A 23,036-nucleotide genomic window follows, 5' to 3' on the forward strand; every position below is an offset into this window, starting at 1 on the left:
TTGTAATTCAGAAAAAAATATTATTATACTAACTAAAATACGACTGTTGTTATTCTTTATTCAGAATCTAAGAATTTGTTAAAGTACCATGGGAGTGCACATATCACCAATAAATATACAATCCTCAATCAACAAAAGTTAATTAACAAGTAATTAATTAACTAGTAATTAATTAACAATTGTGTTTCAAATTAGATATTTTTGGACACCACAGTGTCTCGTCTTCTTTAGCAATTGAATTGATTCAATATAAGCAATATACTAGATAAAGATTTAATACAACACACGCGTTAATCACTATAAGCGTGTTTCGCACATCGTTTTCATTAAAAACGTAATTGGGCAGTTAAAATGACAACATCTTAACTTTTAACTATTGTTTTAAAACAATAATACCATAAACAGACTCAGCAACCTAATGAGCAGTAGACAGCTATGTCTGAGTATTGTGGAAAATTATGTAAAATTCAGCAATATCAATTTAATTACTTCATACGTGATGTTACAAACTCAGGCTATCTGATAATGCTAATCGTATTTTTTATTTCAAGATGAACGGTGAGACTTTGAAGGAAATGACAATGTATAACTGTCGTGAAGCAATTGGTCCATTTGGACTACCTAGGACCAGGGGTCTTAAACTCAAACCACCTTGAGGGCTGCATGACGGCAGTTTCGATGGCCCTAATAGGCCACCACCTTTATTATTTTTTTATGACGCCTTGTGACACCAATCATTTTGCGAGCCACAGGATACGACCCGCGGGCCGCGTGTTTGATGCCCCTGGACTATAACATTCCCTCAGATATGCAATGAAAGCCGACAATAAGAGCACGTGCCCACTGTCACAAAATTCTCAAATTAAATACGTACTCAACTCATTCTTATCTATTTCTAGTTTTAAAAGTCAAACCTTGAAATTATTTCTCAGTATCACAGCTAAGAATTATGACAGAGTTTTAAAATGCTTATATAGCAATGTTAATGTGTCATATTCTAAACATTAGATGCTGACATACAAGTTGAGAATGTATTTAAGAATTAAACCGAGTCAGTGTCAGTTAAAATGCACACTCGAAATACATCATTATTACAGTGGTTACAATGGATATGAAATAAATGCAGATTGTATGGTACTAAATATCTAGTATGTATATTATTATGAATGTATTGACTTAATTATTTGAGAACCAAAGGACATGGATGTTTCTTTTTCTTGTACATGAATTTCGATTCCAAAGGGAACAAATTCATAGAAAGACTCAGTTCTGTACTTTGTTTTCACGAACAAGCACCAATAAATAAATGACTATCCCTCTTATGTTACGCTTTTTTTACTCGAATGAAACAGTAACACAAGAAAGAGTGAAAACAAGAAGATTTGAAAAATTTAACAAAGTATTTATTTCCCTGGAAAATTACTGTATAAATGAAGAAAAAAATAAGAACTAACGGTTTTAAGAATCAATCCAAACATAATCCAAGAAGAATCCACGAGTAAAATTTAAGAAGTCCTAACATTGAAATGTTTAATGAATTCATGTTCAAGTCCCGACTAGAATCCAGGATGAAAGGCAATGACGTATGCTGTATCCTGTACTGTGCTGAAGTCTACAGTTCCTTATAGAAATAAGAAATATCACTCCGGTTTTGAAAATCCGAATAATATTTTTAAGAAATGACTTTGTTCAAGAATTCTGAGCACTCAGAATATTTCCAGAGAAACGATATAATCCTTTTAAATCCAAATATTTTGAATAAACATTAAAACGTAATTACCAAAATGACACAACAAAAGAAACACCTTTACCTCTCAGTGTTTAGAAGCCCAACTGAGAGTATTTCTCTAAATCGATGGTTTAAAACTTGAATTTTACGCAGAACAGTTGCCCGGATAAGGGTCACGTGATCATATTTACATATAAAAAATTTCGTATCCCATGTGTGTCCTCGATAAGAAACAATCATTTTACTCCGAGAATAAAAGCTGTTTACTTCACTAAAAACTATTTACAAGCCAAAGGTCACGTATCCAACACAGGCTCGATATCTACCTTATTATTCCCACAATAAAAATAAATAAAAAAATAACTTGTTGACTTGACTGTTACTAAATTTGAATTATGGTTGGGAACCAGGTCAGCCTTATGTGTTTACAGAAATGAACAGTCAAGGTCAAACTATTTTATGGAAAATGTACGAGTTCTTAGTAAATAGAACTACATTATTTTGACATATAATGAAATTAAAAATAGGAAGATTTTAAAACTTGCAAACAATTAAAAATTACAAACAATTGAAAATTAAATCACATATACATAACATCCCCTCAACACCATCCTTCTTCTCACAATAGTAGTTTGAACCTTAATTTATTTTTCTTTCACTTACGGCCACTAAAAATGACATTAAAAATCACACTTTGTAATATTGTTAGTTTTAATGAAACTGATGCTGATACTTCTGTTCACCCAATAACCCATGAATCGACCATATATGTGTCTATGGCTTAATAATTCCTTGATAATACACAATGAGGAGGATGCAGTACAACAGTATATAATAGTAATCACTATTAGCACTTCATATGGATATAGAAACCAACATTAAACCTATCTGGTAAAGTATGTATAGCATCATGCTCTTTTCCATCCTCATTTACAACCCAGGCTTGCCACGAGATCGTGTTTTCGTTATTAAAGAACCCTATTAGCCAAAAAATTATGCTACATTATGCAATCACTTAGAGAACGTAAATAATTCTCTTCTTAATAGAAAGAATCGCTAGTCATTATAAAAGCTTCCATCTAACCTGAACTGAATCATTGATTTTGGTTTTTTAAACAACATGTTTATCTCAATCTGAGTCTAGAACATTGGAAACTCTCAATGAAGTACCGGATCTACCTGTTGTTTGCCAAATTTTATATTATAGTTTTAGGAATAGACCTTCTAACTATAACTAAGATTTTATCTTGTAGACATTTGGAACCTTCCAGAATGAAATTTTCCATTAAGTAATAAGTTTGTTTGAAAAAATGCTAATTGTGACCTGAGGTCAAGTAGAGGACTAGATAATCTAGTGTATCTAGAAATTATTCTTGCTGTAAGACATAAGCAGAATCAGTTGTGTTATTGTTGTGTCCAGTATTTCGTTTGGGCTGGAATTTATTTATTCAGATCATGTAATTAAAGATGGTCTTCTCTGTAATTACCAAGTGCTCAAAAGTAACATTTTTTGGAAATAAAGACTTGGATTTATAGAGAAATTCAAATAAGGATATATTCTTTGATCGTATAATTGTGATTCAGGAAGAGACCGTTGGCACATGACTACGACACAGGCTATCACAGGCACATCAACACATCAAAGCGTTGGATTTATTTTGGAACACCACTATAGTTTATTCAGCATTTTGACTATTAGAGCTTGTGTTAGAAATTCTAGGACTATCTGGAATTTATTTCACAATATCGTGAGTTATTTTTTGTTTTTACATTTGTCACTTTGTATTCTAGGGAATTAATTTTCTTGTTAGAATTGTACAAAACTTGCAGGTTTTCGCTCATTTTTATTACTTAGTCTAATACCATAGAGTCGTTATATATATATATATATATATATATATATATATATATATATATATATATATATATATATATATATATATATATATATATATATATATATATATATATAATTGCTTTGATTATTTATAAAACTAGGTCAAACATGTTATCGTTACTTTCCACTTATTTATGGTCAAATATAGAGGAAAAATTAATAGAATACTGAGACATGACAACAATTTCTTTGTAATTTATATCTTGTATTATTTAAACTGTAGTCTACTACTTCTCTAATTATTGTGTATGTATATTCCTTCTTTATTAAGGCTCTAATGCATAATTCACCGATTGACCAATTTCCAGCCAACGCGGATTGTACAGTTCGTACGGTAGATTTTCAAACTACGCCGAATTTTAAAATATAAACAGCCAGTCCGAAAGAAACATTCCTTGTCCGGTCATTTGTTCAATTTTCAGAGATTGTTATTTTTCATAAATTCCACAAATTGAATATTTTAACAATGTGGAACATGTATGGTCAATATTATCCAATTCAACAATCTTGTCCAGTTCCTGAGGCATAACGACATATTGCAATGTAAGTTTGTCATATCGATAACCTTTCATGTAGATGGCTTTTCAAGAGCAGTCAAAGATAAGAACTGGTTTACCGCGCTTTTCTATATACAGAACTGTGACCTTGCAGATATGTGACCGGACGCGTGAGAGGAACACGTGTCTTTTTATGTCATTTTGTGTTTCATCAGGGGATGTATAGGAGCGATTACAATTTAAACTGAACCAAAATCTGCTTGTGATCAAAACATTACTCTCTCTTTCTCTCAATCACACATACAAACACGGGCAATCCTAAATTAACATGCAAGATGTAAGATATAGCAATATGTCATGATAAAAAAGTTACTAATAATAGACGAGCAATACCAATCCCGGGTTCGTCCTCTCCCGTACATTACAAAATGAAACCGTACGAAACAAATCTGATATAAATTGAAACAAAGTGTTTACACCACTGACATGTATATCATGTTTGTATCTACTGTGTGGAATCAAGTGATAAAAACGACTCACAAAACAAGGATGTCCAAATGTCGGTGACTGATATTTGAACTTTCATCTGAGCGAAACGCTTGAATATGATGAATATATTATTTTTAACCTGTTGTTTTAATGACAATATTATGAATAATATTTCTGTACAATACAGTTCTCAGTCTAAGACACATAAGTATGCTTAATTCGATCGTCTAGAGATTTTGAATATTTTTGCGAGGAGCTGATAGTTTTTAAGACAAGAAAAAAATGACAAAGAGAGTTTGATTCATGATACTTTCATCATCTCCTAAAACAGATACAAAACCTTTCCCTTTTTTATTCACTGTAAACTGTTAAGTTGTGGGGGCTTCTGACGTGTATAAAATGTTTCTTTTCTTGACCTGCGATGAATACGTATCACATCTAGTGCAGTAAGTTTTTAAATTCTCATTTGCTTTACAAAATGGAAATAGGGAACATTTTCGACCCTAAATGACACAAATTGATCCGAAGAAGACCTCAATCTAAATATTTAAAAAGGGTATAGTTGTGTTTATAACATTAATGACCTACAGTTAATATTACCAATTCAACTAATATAATGATGTACAGAGATTCTTTTGTATAGGTCTTGAGAAAGAGAACGCATCCCGTTTGTGAAAATGAATATTAAAATCTTGAACGAGACGTGTTCAATATAAATTGAATGACTTTTTAAAACAAATAACATTAACATTCTTATCTATTTTATATGTTTTTTACTTGTAGACATAGAATTTTAGTGGAACTTATCATTAAAGACGGGCTGTCATCCCAGATTCAATTACCAGTACGTATATCTAAATATAATTACCAAATATTTGGTGTGAAAACACCTTTAGATTACAAATAAATTACTTTAAATTTTCGTTAATCAAAATATATTTGAAATTTCGATTTCAAAATGTTCAATCTTTCTGATAGGAATTTGTTGATTTACATTCCCTTGTTTAAGCTTTTATAAAATGTATACCATTACGTTTATCGTATGCGATATATTATCCAAAATTGTGTTTTCAAAAGGTTCCTATTTTGTCACTAGCTTTTCATTAGGTTGTTATATGTTGTATTTGACTTTAACAATTTAATCTTAAATCATCCAATGTCCCGAAATAGTTTCATATTCTGTACACATTACACATATTACAATTATAAAGACATATTTGCCTTGGAAATCCTATAACAGACTGGTTTCGGTTTGTCTTATCATTAAACGTATCTGAAAGTGATTTCGTTGCATAAGACAGCGTAGACAATAACAAAACGTGTACCATTCCCCCCATGACATTGGTGGCAGAAATAATCAAGTTGTCATATTTTCAGACATTATTATAAAAGGAAACATTTGGTGTTTACATAGACTGACATAGACCTCTCCAGAACGTGTCATCTTTCTATTTTACCAATATTAACCTCTCAAACCCGAAATACATATCTGCTAAAATTAGTACATTATATTTATTAGAGGTTCAGTATTTTATTGCAAACACGGTGCATTGGAATGAGCGGATGTGCTCTTAAATTGCATTTCCTAAACATTAGCCATAAAATTTTTAAAAAAAGCCATGGCATTTATTGGTGAGCAGGCTGCACTCGCGACCGAAAAGATCGGGCCAGTGGCGGATGATAGGCTATCGCGGTGTGTTTATTTTAAAAGCCCATTCACTATGGCACTAAATAACCTTCCTGTGTTGATGTTCCGTAAAACACGAAACCAAGCATTGTAGACAACAAAGCAAACAAATCCGAATAAATGAAATATAATAAAACTGCAAAATATTTAGGAAATAAGATCATCTAGAACAAGATATTTTCACTTATGATAAAATGACTGCCTTCCTTATCAACAATGACAGTAAATATTTATTAGTATTTAGTTTCAGTTCTATCCCTTAAATGTACGACGCAAATTCAAATGCACATTCATGGCTCTTTTGAATTCCAAATTTAGTTTGATAGCCACAAATGTTGGTATCAAGAACAACACGCTGGACCTAAATAGTGAATATCTTTTCTTTACAAACAACATAAGCTACAAAACTATAACTCAAAGAAAGAATTAATTTCTTTAAGAATACGTATTAAGAGAATGTAAATGTTGGTTGATTGAATAATTCAGAGAACCTGCTTTTGAACTTCCAGTAAACGTTCAAGAGTTATTAACACATGAGAAAAGTTCAAAGAACCAGTCAGCTTTGTTGAAGAATACTAATTTTATCCTAAGTTCATTTTTTTCTTCATATCTTTCTTTGTATCTCTTTCTTCTAGTGTAGTGTCCGGATTTGACCAGTACATAGACCCTCACTGTCACGGGAAGCAAGTTATTGTTCATCTGCTTCAATGGAAGTGGACGGATATTGCCTTAGAATGTGAATGATTTCTGGCTAAGAAAGGATACTGCAGTGTACAGGTGTCCCATATTTGAAGAATCGTCCTTTGTTTCAGCTTTCGGAAAGGGTGCAGAAATCATATGGTTGGATGCAGGTGTGTGGTAGTTACATTACATAGTTTTTAATCATACTGCATTAAACCCATAATCTTCTGCGTTATATGCACGGCCGTCATTAAGTCAAATATAAACGACACCGATACTCTGAGTTTAAGAAAAAAATGACAACCATTGGATAATCCGTATGGTCATATCGCTAACGATTAGCTTGGATTAAACAATCCCTTTGTGAAGACATTAAATCAAAATCCTGTCAGCATCTCATTTCGATGTCTACACCAGATTTTACCTCTTGACAGCAAATTATATATTTCCCAGGTCTCCCATGTAAGCGAGCATGTGACGTTACCAAGGACTATCACAGACCTTGGTGAAACGATATCGATCAGTAAGTTACAAGTTAACAAGCAGGGTTGGTAACGAAACTGATTTCATTCACATGGTGCCGCAATGCATAAAATGTGGTTTCCGGTATGCATAGAGATTATTTAAAAACAATTTCCAAGCGAATAAATTATAGAGTTCAGTTATATATGGGGATTTCAAAACCGTAAGAGGAATATTAGCTTTAGGTAGATTTCGACAGCTAGAATACATTTATTTCTTATTAATAGAAACATAAACCAGATCAATCAAAAACTTAATTTCTGTTTGTTTAATTAATGTCTGAAAACTCTTCTAATACTACAAACAAACCGAGACAGATTGAAAATAATTGAGGTGGATCAAATGTCAGGGAATTGACTACAGTCCTTGACTGTTTCATCGTCAAATTGGTAAAAGGCTTCCATCTATTAATTAAGCTTAATTAGTCATAGACAGGGTCTACGTGAACGCTGTGGTCTACCACATATCCGGTCTCGGCAGAACTGGTACGGGGACAGCAGGGAGCACCTTCGACTCGGATAACTATGATTTTTCCTGGAGTCCGATACAGCCGCCAACATTACAATACCATGGACAGGTGCCCGTCACATGACGGCAACGTTAATAACAACGATGGGCTTTCAGTAGTCCGAGCAGTCAGGATACAAAAATCCGAATTATTTGGGTCTCTCCTCCCCCTCCCCCCTCTCTCTCTCTCTCCCTCCCTCCCTCCCTCTCTCCCTCCCCTTCTCTCTCTAACAAGTTTAAGTAAGGAAACTAATGAAATTTCATTAATTTAAATTTGGATCGCGTAAAGTTAGACATCAGAGTCTAACGGCCTTTATACTTAGAGTTTTGGGCTCCAGTATCCGTTAGAATCATATGGCTTGAGCTCGAGTTAAATTGTATTGTTCGCAACCGTTTCGTTACTATCGGTATTGCTTTAAGATATGTGGGATTTTTAGCAATAGGGTATAAGAAAGTCAAATCTGTTGTAAGATTAGAGAACAAAATGACGGCCACTGCTCTTACTTTCATTTGCCAGTTGCTTAGATTGTAAATCATTATTTGAGAATTTGTATATTTTACATCAATTGACTGTAGTCACATAGTAGGACCAATCTGGTGAAAACACTGGCTGTTGTAGGTTTAACGCCTTTTTTAAGCACATCATAGGCTAGACATGGCGGCAAGTTTAACTTGATGCTAAATGAACCTGGGTAAGAACCATCGAATCATGGAGCAGTTACAGTCAGATTTTCTCATTAAACCACATTGTCGAGCCAGAGACTCGAACGGACATGGACAGAGGTAAGATAGCAATGACTCTGACTATACGATCATTATGTAGAAATTCGGCCTAAAGCTAAATACAGGCACTTATGCTAGAACTATTAAAATAGTTGTGAAGTTTGTTACAAATTGCTTTTGAACTCGAATGCTTCACCAACTTGTGAAAAAGATGGCATCGAAACTTCAACCCTACTTGTGATTAATAGCTAAATATATATTCTAAATATTATAAGTAACAAAAAAAATCCCTCAAATTACAATTTCTTCAATATCGAGATATACATATAAATCTACCGAAGAATATATGCTGTGTAAAATACATATTAATACTACTTGCAAATGTACGTTTTGTAATGGCTAGCCAAAAGCAATATTGAGTATGTTTATGGAACTGTATTGTGATTAAATAGACTATGGACTGATGATTTCCAGTTTATTCAAGATGTACTAATAATACTATTTACTCCTTTATATTTATTCGTCTTCTTACCAAGTACAACACATATACATAAAAGACGCCTACATTAAATGTCCTTAGCACCTTCTTTAAAGAATATTATATATTTAAAAATTACATTGCAGTCAAAGCGGAAAGAAAGAGCCTTTCATGAAAATTTGGAGCAATCATATAATCTCTCTCTCTCTCTCTCTCTCTCTCTCTCTCTCTCTCTCTCTCTCGTCCATCTTCATTCATTTATCGCACCATTGAACTAGTTGTAACTAGATTTCCCATTTAGAATCGCTGTTGATGACATAAAGTAATAACGGTAATGGAAAATACTTTAATGTTGTGATAACATATTAAATAATAAACACGTCTGAAACATTATTCATGGTATGATCTACTAAACTTAGTATATTATCAAAAGATTGAAAACAATAATTAGGTCCGATCCTTCATTCATGGTCGGGTAAGATGCAAGTATCAATTCAGCATGAATTGGTTTGATTAATGAGGCTGCATGCTACAATGAATCACGAATAACATCTTTCTTTTTCGACACCAATTTAGCATACCAAATGTGGAAGTGTGATTTGTAATTCTTCTTTGTACTCCTTATTGTCATTTCTAGTGAGTGATGCTAGCCTGTACAAGCACAAATAAAAGTGTGATTCCATTGTTTTTTTTAATTTAGTTTGCATCTTACCACTGGTTGGGTAGGCATTCATTGTTGTCATTCGCTCGGAAGAGAACACTGTGTAAGTACTGAACTTATCGTTTCTTTGCTTTTTGAGCACATACATGTTTTCATTATTCAAGCGACCGCTGATTGCATCGGCATAGTTTCATTATTTTGTATTCTTTTTTTAGAGGGATCTAGAAGTTACACCACGACATTCAACACTAATGTGATCATTTGACACTTAAAACCACGAATTTTTATTTCACTAAACCAGAAAAATAAACGATGCTACAGTACGACCATTGTTCTTGTTTATTCTGGTTATTAATCGTATTAAGTATTTCTTAAAGTACCTAGGGTTGGCACAGTTTACCAATATATGTACACGCCTAATTTCTTTTTTTTTATTTGGTCAAATGAACAATTGTATATCATATTAGACAGTGATATCAAACAAACTGCATTGTCATCTGTATTTATTGATCGTAATCCATACAAACAAGATACTAGATACATGTCCTTTAAAACAAGTGCCTGTTTCGCGCACCGTTTATACTGAAAACGTAACCGGGCAATTACTGCTATAAAGAGACGCGGAAACCTAACTAGCAGTTGACATCACATTTAAGTAATGAGTATAAATAATGTCAAATTTAACAATATCAATAAAATCTCTTGATTATTTTTATTTTCTCTAATCGAAGGTTAGATGATTATGCTAATCTTGTTTGGTATTTCAAGATGAACGATTACGTTTTAAGTGAAATGACAATGGATAACTGCCGTAAAGCAAGTGTTCCAGCTTGTTGACCTATAAACGGGCACCACAATATATGGTTCATTCCCAGCTAAAAATAACACGCTTATAATTTCTCTCAATTTTTCTCAATCATCAAAACAAAACATTTCCTTCAGATATGCAATAAACGCCGCCAACAGCAAATCATTGTCACTGTCACGTACTCAGCTAATTCCTTTTTAAGGTTTAAAAAGTTAAACCAAGAAGATATTTCTATGCATCACAGCTAAGAATTATGACAAGGTTTTGAAAGTCTTATAATGCATTGTTAATTGTTTCATATTACAAATAGTAGGTGTTGACATGCAAGATGAGCATCTAAAGATTAAACCTAGTCAATGACAATCCATCTGCACACCTTGCTTAAATAAATATGTCCATGAATGCCATGGATATAGATGGTAAGAATTAAATGTCTAGTATGTACATTATTTGAATAAAATGATTTATAAGAATTAAAGGACAGGATTGCTTATTTTTCTTACACATGAAGGTAGATTCCAAAATGTAACTTCTTCCTAGGAAGATATTCAGTTCGGTAAGTTATTGTTTGCATCAACAAGCACCTCGAACAAAAGTACTATCCTATCACCATCGTCCATCCTTTCATTATAATACTTTGAGCCTGATTTTGAATGGAGCTTTTGTTTTTCTTTCGCGGCCAATGAAACTGGCAATTTGTTAGTATTAATGCTGTTGATGTTGATGCGTTTGCATAGGTAAGCCCAATCACCGATGAAACGACAATATACGTGCATCTTCCTTAATAATTCCTTGAAAATACACTGTGTAGAGGATATTTTACAACAGTATAAAATAGTAAACACAATTAGCACTTCAAATGGATATAGAAACCAGCATCAAATTTCTCTGGTATTGTTGATATAGCATCATGCTGTTTTCCATCCTCAGTTACAATCCAGGCTTGGAACGAGATCATGTTTTAGTACATTATAAAAGACTGCCCTATTAGGTCCACATCTCTGCTACAATATGCTGTCATTTAGAGAACGTAAAATATTCCCTTTCCAATAAAACGAATCGCTTATCACTAAAGATGCTTCCTACAAGTGAATGCTTACTCCTGAAGAGTTAGCACCCAGTGTATATGTGGACAACTCTTCACTTGGCGGTGTATCATCTCTCAAAATAGCTAAATATATTATAGTCTAGGTTCATATTGTTTAGAGTGAGTTCGCCCATGCAGTTAGATGGTAATGAAACATCAGATACACACAGTAATAAATTCCAAGAAAATCAAATTGTTCCTCGGTCATCTGTTTCAGAACTGTCACACACAAGAGAAACATGCATGTCCTTTTGTGTTGCATCCTTGGATGGATAGCAGTTACTCAGCTGCAAAATTTATTCTGAATCAACATCTGCTTTGATACCAAAAGTATTCTCTCTCTCAACACACACACACACACACACACACAAAAGCACGGATTCACGCGTTAAGATATGAATTGTAACGTATAACAATATTTCGTGAGTGCAGAAAGTTACGAGTAGTTGACAGGGTATACAAATCTGGATTTGTCCTGTCTACACATTGCAAAATGAAACCCGGGGAAGACTTACTAATAACACTGAATGTAGACCGTGTTTATTTTTACTAAGTAGAAACACGTGATGGACTAGAAATTTATATTGTCACCTTGAATTTTCTAGAGATTTAAATACAACTACTGAATCGTAACATTTAACTATTCTTAAACTGTCGTTATATCAATCATTTATAGAGTATACTTTCTATATAATAGCTATTCAGTTTTAATTCTAGAACATAAGCTAAGATTAAACATTCTCTGGATATGTTTTATTTATAGTGTGGCTCGTCGATAGTCATACAAAATGATAATAACTCCTCTTACGAATCTATCGTCATAAACTTAGTAAAAGAAAGAAGAAAAATCAACGAGTTTTGTCAAGCTTAGCAAATAATTTGATAATTAAAGTTATGACATAAAACTGTAAGAGGAACTTACAGTGTTATGAATTGAATCCAAAAATAATCCTAAAACATTCTATTCAACTCAAAAAGAATCGAATTTTCTGATAGAGTTTCAAATCCTCGAATGTATAGATCTGCTAACAGTTCTGATGTATAAAAATAACATTGCTTAGGACTGTATATAGCCAGTACACAGACCCCTACTGTAACGGGTATTGTAAACAAGAGTCCTTTGCGAGAACTAATGCTCCACTGGCCCAAAATGAAGGGATTCGAGAGTTTACCATTTCACCTTTGTAACTGAAAAGTACTTAAACCATCTTTGAAGTTAGAACATAAAATTCAGCAATCCAAACCTCATTTCTAACATTTGAGTTAATATTTTCACTAGGTTCCAGTATGTACAGAACAAAATTCATTATCATAGCCTTTGACCTTGAACCGGATACGGTGTATACAATATCTCTGAACTTGTCTTGGATGATGCCAAGGTATAGCCACATGCTAAGTTTGGTTAAATCTTCCAGAGGGCATTAAGAATTTCATGGACACACACAATAATTTTACCTACTTCGTGTTAGAATCATCTGATGGCCATTTTTGGAAGTCAGATCTTTTAGTGAAAACCCATGAAGATATGACCATTCATTGTCGTGGAGTAGCAGAAAGATTCAAAGATGGCCACTGTAGCAGCCAAATGGTATGTATGTATGTATGTATGTATGTATGTAATAGTGCTTCAGGAACACAAAAGTGACTATGTAGTGCCAACCAAAGGTAAAAATTGAAAAACATATCAATGAGCTGCACAAAAATCTTGGAAGATAAACCCTTCCAAATAAATGTAAGTATTAGGTACAAAAAGCTAAAATATTAAACCAACATATAAAAGTAACACTTAAAATCGTTACAACGTAGCAGTTTACTCTAGGACAAACTAGACAGAAGATGTCTATTGGTGTAGACCCCATCTAGACATGGCCATTATTCAGGAGGATTAGTGATGACACGATTTTTAAGATGGCCACTATGGTTTCCTATTACTGGAATGGCACAATTTTGATTACGGAACAACCAGACATCATAAAAGCCTTTAAGTTTAGAAGACGTGACTAGAAGATTGTCACCATGACCCCAACAGCAACCGTACTAGATGTTAGATTGGCACAATCTTCATTCAGGACTAACTAGACTTCATCAAGAAGTTTTATGGTGAAAACCCTATTTTAACATGACCAGGAAGAGTAGTGACAACAAGGTATTCAAGATGGCTGTCATGATGGCCATACTGAATGTCGGAACAGCACCATTTTTATTCAGCACTAATTAGATCTCATAAAAAGTCTTTTTACGACAACCTCCTGTTAATATTACAATCACAGGATTAGTGATACGATTTTGAAGTTGACCACAATGATAGCTATATGGATGTGTAAGTAGCACCATATTTGGCCACTGAAGGGCACCATTTTCATTTAGGACCAATAAGACACTATAAGAAGTAATTAAGTGAAAACCTCATGTCAATATGACTGTCTGCTTTGGAGTAGTGGTGATAACAAAGATTTTAACGATTGCTGCCATAATGACCATAACGGATGTTTCAAATTCATTTAGGACAAGACACACCATGCAAGTAACTTCTCCTAAGACCAGTAGGGCTATAAACTGTTAAAACAACCGTCTTAAGACGTTATCTTACCAACACAGCAGAGAGTATAAGTGCACAACCCCTAAATCTAGTTGCTTCCTTCAGTTTGAGTTGGATATTCAGTATATGGACACATAATGTCTCTATCAATTGTAAGTATGATGTTAGTGTACTTCTAGAAGATGTACAACTACTACCATTTATCTAAGAACACATTCATTATTTTATTGACATGACAAAGGCAGTAGTCAGAATATTTTTTGGGGTTGCAGTTAAACGTTTTAAAGCATTTTTCCAGCTGAAAGCCCTACAGTGTAAGAAAAATCTCATTTTCATGACAGTATCGATAGTGCACCATTATTTTGCCAGAAATACAGTGACTAATATTAATTAAAATTCACTACATCTTATCTTTTAATAGCACTTTCTTACTGTATCGTTTCGGACTGCTATTTTACATTACAAAAAAAACTACTAATTCATCCATAACAAATGTTCATTGTCCACTGATTTTCACATATTCCAGATCATACACTGAAAATCTGATATGTGTTCTCACTTCCAGTGAATGTTATGATAGGAGTTGAAAATGTTTTCAAGCCATTTTTCAGCAAAAGACTTAAAGTATGGAACAAAATTAAGAAATAATGACATGACTTTTGGTAGCATCTACAGTGAGATCTCTCCAATGTATGCTGATTTCATGAGATTTTGGAATGTGATGATGTGATAGTGCCGCTTCAAACAAAATAAGTATATGAAAAAAGGTTTACAAAATACAACAGGCATAGCAAAAATCTGGTTATTGTCTACATGTCTAGTCTGCCATGGAGTATATTCCAAGAAAGATGAAAGCAGGATAAAATTGTATTGAAATATACCCACCCACCCCACTGATGTACAGTTTCCTACTGAATGTACACCCGTAGCAATAAAGGCTTGTACTGATGATCCCAATCATTAGGACACTGCACTGCATCTAGTTTTCCAACATCTGCTCAGGCTTTATCCTGGCAGTTCCATTCAATCAATCCTGCAGACTGGCTCATGCAGCACTGTTCTGACAACACATCAATTTGAAAGGTAGTGAAAGAAACCCTGTAACTTCTTGACTAGCCTGTATATTTCCCATTCATATTGTATCGGTCTAAAGTGCAGGTGTGCCGATGGCTGTTCCTATCCGGGGACAACTGAGTGGGAAACATGCATACGAATCAAGAGCTTTAAGTGTTTAATTCACAAGCTTTTAAACTACGAAGAAGAATATTTTATTTGTTACCCAGGTGTTTAAGCTACGTAACAAGAAAGATCGACAAGAAACAAGTTTAATATAATTTAAAATAGAAATGCATTTCACTAACAATCAATGCGAAATAATTAAAAATAGCTTACAATGGCAAACAAATTCCTTGAAAACCCTAAAGGTTATATAAATTCCAATACATCCAAGTAATCCAAATACGTTCCAAAAAGATTCCCAATGATAAATGTAATGTCCTTATGTTCCAACACCACAGAAGATTCAGAAGTTTTACTACAAATGTCCTCTAAATTAATTCACGCTAAATCTTATGGAGCTTTCCTCTCAAAATATCTTTTCCAGTAGTAATATCAGGAATAATTAATTCTGCGTAAAACTCTTTTTATCTACCAAGGTTTTATCTACCTTTTACGTACCAGTAATGCGCTTTTAAATGATTCATTCTGTTATTTCCAAATATAGATCGCAGTAAACAATATCAGCTGTTCCCATTCTAGCCAACCAGGAACTAGGTCAGTCTGACCTTTTTACCTGTACCAATGTCATTGCTGGATCTCTTGATGTTTACATGAAACATGAACTGTTGCAGTATATCGACCTTGGAATTTTATGAATGAAAGCATACTACGCACTATATACGACTCATCTTTACTGTACAACCCATTCATATGATATTAGCATTAGAAATGTCATTAACTAGGACACTTACTAAATCATTATTATTAAAAAATAATACTGATGATATATACATAACACCTCCCCTCATAATATGCCATAACACGTTTTTGGCATATTAGTCAAACATACAATGAATTATTATTGCATAAGGAAATAAATGATACAGTAGGTATACAGAATAATGCAGTATAGTATTTCTGTATAATGGCCGAGCTGCCGAAGGTACACCGGTTGCCCGGACTTCCAGTAGTCATACCAATCCTTGATACAACAGCCGTAATAAGCAAGATATATATATTTATCCATTTAAGAAAAGAAAACGTCTATTGGTAGCTTTTACCCTAATGAAGAAATTAAACATATTATCCAGGGACATATATACAAGCTTTATTGTTGCTCCTTGGCAATGCTATTTTGATAAAGATTGCAGATAAAATAAATGATAGTTAATAATCAGTTTTGTATTTTAATATAAGTGGTAACTGAATTCATTTGTCGAGCTACATTTTATTCACAATAATGGGATGCTGGAATTTGCCCGAGTTCATTTTCAAAACTTTTAGGGATGAAACTAGATTTAAAAAAATAAACGAATTAAAATTCAAATTTTGAATAATTTGGTCAAAATGAAATCTTGCAAACGATTAGAACCAAATTTACAGACTATCGGGTCACTGGTATCTCCGCGCACGTAGCAAATGCACGGAGGTTCTAAGTAGGCTACTTCAGTGTAGAATCTAGGCGTTTTATTTTCCAAACTGTTAATTCTACAAATTGAAAGAATAAAGACACACGAATACACGCAGACACATGTATATGTATTTCTGTTCTATCCCAGTACTAGATTTCTCGATACTGATCAAATGGCAGGTTTTCTAAACGCATTGTTCTGTGGATAAATGAACTAACATGATGATACGTACTATCCTCAAGTGTGATATTATGATGTTAATGCATTGTAATACTGTTGTACTGCATTCTGAATATTATTCGAAGTTTGAATACGAACTTCTTGATGCCTTTATTGTAGCAGTCATTGAAGCTGTTGTGACTTTTTGACTTTTCCTTTCTTATTTCACATGTTACCTAACAATAAAAAATTACTATAATACTTGCATCAGACTAGACAAAAGATAGATTGATAGACACTTCAGTCAACACATCTAGACGTCTGGTTACTATAACCAATATTCGCACGTTGCCATAGTCTTCAGACAAATGTCTGCATGTCCCTGTGTTTGAGCTTCTGTTTATATCTAATGAAGGAATCGCTCGTGTTTCTGAGTACATTCTTTCTAAGTCACGACAAATCGAACATTTGCATCGTGTATTGGAAGCACTCTCAAGGTCGTTATTTTCTTTACGGGTGCGTATTTCGCAAAAGACAGCAACTTATTGTAGACTTAGCGCGACAGTAAAGAGAAAAGACTATCGTTTTTTAAAAATGCGTAGTTATTATTTGTATTTTTAAACCAGTATCGTCCTCTCAGCAAAGTATATCAATATAAACATTTCGTCAAGAAGGTGATATAGAAAAATTATTTCATATATGTAATTTCATTTTTTAAAATTGGTGTTCTTTTAAAGTGTGGGTTAATTATCTGTTCTTTATTGATGCTTTACATTCTCTTTAACAGATACGGTGATCATTACTGGTTAGTTGATTTAGAAATGAGCTGCAATCGAACGGATAACGGTTGGTTTGCATTGAAAGGCATCATCATTGATGGATGGGAAACTGACTTTAATGGCGCCCAATGCACTGGAACTGCTGGTGCAAACGCTGCCCATACTTTCAGTAACCACTGGGTTCAACGTATTTCACTGGAACAGCGGAACTACTACCACAGAAGGAAAATGTTTCTTTTTCTATTCTCAACTTAAGTGTTTATGAAAGAAATCTGATGCAAAGTTTACCGTTTGACAACCGGACACCTGTGTCATTACTTATATGATTTTCAGGTATTAAAACATTAAAATTATTTTACATACCTTTTGTCTCTTCTTTGTACTTGAAATAAAACATTTGGGACTCCATGGAGCGTTCTTGTAGGTATTGGCTCAATTCTGTGTTGTCAAGGCTCATGAAAATGATGTGCATAAAGGAGCACTGATATGCATTAGCCACCATAGACTGGTTTCTCTTAAAACCATATTCTCGTATTGTTTCCATCTAAACAAATGCTGTATAAATTAAACATGCTCCGAATATGTCACACTGTTTTAATTTTTTTTCTATTCACATTTGTAAACACAAAGTACCATACTGCTGACAAGTTTAAAATCATATTGAAGTAATACATCATTTTCAATAACAGCACTTTATATTAAAATACGATGCCAACTGGGGTAGGTAGATTCAACTCGTATCTGTTGTTTCAAGACGGTGAGATTGTTGAACGATACGATTTTTCGTAAAATGGTAAACAGTTATTTGGGTAAACAGTGGTTCACCTTGATGGAAAGGGACACTGTTTTACTGGTTTAAGCAAATTGGTCTAACTGGTTGAAATATCAAGGGACACCGCAACATCAGGTATATCACCAGCCAATAACAGCATAATTGCATCTTCTCAAGATCGTCGGGAACAGACTGACCTGTCAAATATGCGAAAGAAACAAGCAGTGGAAACTCAGATACAATGGCCTAATAACGCGAAATTTCTCACATAGACATCAGTTTATTATTTCCATTTTTTAGAACTATAACATACGTACAATTTCTCAGTTCCACAAAAAGTATTATAGTGTTTATAAACAATTTTCTTGCAATGTTAATGTTTCATATATATGGTGTTGAGTTTTGAGTTGAGTATGTACCTAAAGAAGATATGTTATCATTGTTAATCACATTACACCTCTGCAAAAATATGTTGGTTCTTGTAATCTATACTACATAGAAGGAAAAGAAATAAAGATCATGGAATGAAACGTCTAGTATTTATAGTCCTATGACTGTTTTGACTTCAATGTTTGTAAAACCAAAGGACAATGTTTATTCTCTTATACGTGGACATATATTCCAAAGGTAACTCAGTTCTGCAATTGCTTGAATGAATAAGCATTTCGCACTTGGAGCAATGACTCATCACAATAGTTATCTTGCTGACATAAATACCACAATAATATGTAGACGTAGGATCAAATGAAGTATGAAGTCAGATGAAAAATAACGTGTATTATGTATATTTGATGTAATTTATATCTGATTTAATTGTTTGTAAGTTTTAAAATCTTTTTATTTTTTAATTTCATTTTATGTCAAAATAATGTAGTTCTGTTTGTTAGGAACTCGATACTTTTCCAGAAAATAGTTTGACCTTGACTGTTAACTTTAGTAAGCACATAAGGCTGACCTGGTACCCGACTTTAATTCAGAATTAGTAACAGTCACGTCAACAAGTTTTTTTAATTTATTTTTATTGTGGGAATAATAAGATTCAGATCGAGGTTGTGTTGAATACGTGACCCTCGACTTGTAAATAGTTTTTAGTGAAGCAAACAACTTTTATTCTCGAAGTAAAATGATTGATTCTTATCAAGGACATACAAGGCCTACGTGATTTTTTATATGTAAACATGATCACGTGACCCTTATCCTGGCATCTGTTTTGCGTAAAATTCAAATTTTAGGCCATCGTTTTAGAGAAATAATCTCAGTTGGGCTTCTAAACACTGAGACGTAAATGCGTTTCTTTTGTTGTGTCATTTTGTGAATTACATTTTAATGTTTATTTAAATTATTTGGATTTAAAAGGATTAATTCCTTTCTCTGGAAATATTTTGAGTGCTCATACAAAATTCTTGAAAAAAGACATTTCTTAAAACTTTTATTTGGATTCCTGAAACCGGAGGATTATTTCTTGTGTTTCTACAAGTAACTGTAGACAACAACATTGAACAGGATACAACATACGTCATCGCCTTCCATATTGGATTCTTCGTTGGGACTCGAACTTGAAACCATTAGAACATTTAAATATTAGGACTTCTAAAATTTTATTTATGGATTATTCCTGGATTATTTTTTGGATTTGATTCTAAAAACCCTAAGTTCGTGGTCTTTCATTTTTACAGTATTTTTCCAGGGAAACAAATAATTTGGTAAATGTTTCAAAATCTTGTTGTTTTCACTCTTTCTTTTGTTACTGTTTATTCGAGCCTAAACACGTAACATAAGACGTGAAATAATATTATAAGAACATGTGGGGTTTCATCTGGGGTTTTTAAAAGGAGATCCGTAGACACGAAATCTCAAGCGCAAACCAGGTTCCAAGTTTTATGTCATTTTGAAAAAGTGTTGATGAGTAAACAGAAGTATAACGATTCTAGGAATAAATGACAATCTATCTTCATGTCCGAGATATAACGATTACTACTAATACAGCTGTTATCATTTATACTGTTATTGCTAATAATAATACTAACGACGAGGATGAGGAGGTTATGAATGGGAGGAGGAGGAGGAGGATCAAATATTGAGGAAGGACATGTTGCTCAAGCATAAGAGGTATTATCGTCTAATCGTCTAAAAACACAGTGTTGAAAGAATAACAAAACAAATTTGTTTTCTAGGTTTGGTTACAATCCAGCTTTCTACGAACAGATGCATTTGTATACCATACTTAAAACTGCATTATGAACTCCAAAGCTCAGGTACAATGCATGCCTCCTTATCGGACATTAGTGGGTCTGTTTGCAATAAGAAAAGTCGTTTATCACCAGAAATACTTTTAAGTCTTAAGAAAAAGTACAATTTGGCAAAATTAATTCATCTCACAAGAGGCAGTCAGAGCAATAAATTCAAAAAAATCTTAGCAAAGGAATCATTTCACGCAAATTTATACCTAGACTTCTAGCTAATGATGGAATTAGATTTTGAAACTTGCTTCCTCATTTTAAATGCTAAATAAATATATTTAGCAAAAATATACATGCAATTCTCTAACAAACACTATTCATCAGCTGTACATATTATATCAAAGGGGTGTTTTCAATAATATCTTGCAACGAGGGATTTTCTCAACAAATAATGCTTATTACAAGCGTGTAAACAGTAATATTCCTCCTCAACCTTATGTTGTTCACACGATGTACTGCTGTGTACCTGCATATCGCCATGGTCTCACTTTCAGTGCGCGAGCTGAGATCTTCACTTTTTCTCAGTGATGTTTCTTTAAGACTTAAGAAAACCTCAACATTTATTGTTATTTACTTGGCTTTTTGAAAATATTTTAGACTAATTTAGCAATAATGATTGTTGTAAGTGTCAATTACTTAAATAACATTTTTATACTGGTATTCTAACAAAGTAGTGCACTTATAGGTCACGTCACTTTTTGTGTGTAGCGCGTAGTACAATTCCATTATAAAACCCAAGGTCAATGTATTGAAAATTGGAAGATACATAAAGTGGTCCTACAAGGCCATAACTGACGTGAATGGAGGTCACACATATTTCTGAAGAAGGCTCTTAACCGATTTTTTGATTGTTAAGTTGGCGTCATATGATGTGTTGACAGTTTCGAAGTAAGATAATGATTAATTTTGGAAAGTCCTAAGATTTTTTTCTGACGCGTATTAAGTGTTATATTAAGAGATTTGCACGCAGCCTTGCTCATTCTGTCACATAACATGTGACATGTAGAGGTTCATTCATTAGTTTGAATTGTTTATAGAAATTAATACAGTAAGTTAGAATTGCAGTGCTAACAAAAAACATTTATTTAAAGACGAGAAAATTAATTGCTGAACGGAACAACATCTCAAAATGATTAAATATGAAATATTCGAAAACAATTTTAACAATTTTATTTTCTAACGGATCTACTAATATGTATTCAAGGATACTTTGGAGTTCAAAATCATGGTGATTACTTGTGCAATCTTGATATATAAGCAATATACTGACCATATTTATCATTCGGAATACTTTTTATTGAGTCTGGATTTTTAGCGAAAAACAAACATTTTAGGATTTAAGGAATGCATTAACCACTGCAAGTTAGTTTTATTTCTTGCTCTTGTTATTTAGGGAAATACATTTATTTTAACTTATCCAGAGAGAGAGAGAGAGAGAGAGAGAAACAGAGATACGGACAAACATACTGACAGAGATATTTATATAGTTTTTATCGACGTTATTTTAGTAAATATATGGAAATAATTCTATCATGAATTTGAAACATTTCTTGTCACGAGTTGCAATATAACATGTGCCCAGTTCAGAGTGATGTATGTCCTTATATATACTTAGACTAAACGTAGATATTCTTTTTATTATATAATTTAAGGCAATAAAAAACGTTGATTTGCATTAATTGCTTCTAGATGTGTCTGTGTTTAACGGCTGCATTACTACATTAGTAAAATGAATTTCCATAATTTTGCAACAAATTTAAGGAAAGTGCTTTTATATACAGCCCAAAATATCATATAAAATGATTGCTTTTTAACAGGCTATGTATTTGGTCAGTGTACTGATTCGCAATGTGATGGAAAACATGTCATAGTTGATATGTTTGTGTGGAAATGAATTAACGTAGCACAAGAACGCGAACGTTTTTTCTCGAAGAAGTGATTCTTTGAAGTGCATATATGAGTAGTTGTTAAGTTTTGCCATGCGCTAATATTATACTAAATCTTATTCTCACGCTTGTTGGTCTTATTGTCAACGGTGATCTGCCTTCTTATATTGTAATATTATAGGAAAATATCCCGACGAGAATATTATAGAAATGTTTTTTAGATAAAATATATTTCGCAAATTTATGTCGGACTCAAGGTAGGTGC

Source organism: Sinohyriopsis cumingii, chromosome 6, assembly GCF_028554795.1.
Source record: "Sinohyriopsis cumingii isolate HCF-2022 chromosome 6, ASM2855479v2, whole genome shotgun sequence".
Lineage (NCBI taxonomy): Eukaryota > Metazoa > Mollusca > Bivalvia > Unionida > Unionidae > Sinohyriopsis > Sinohyriopsis cumingii.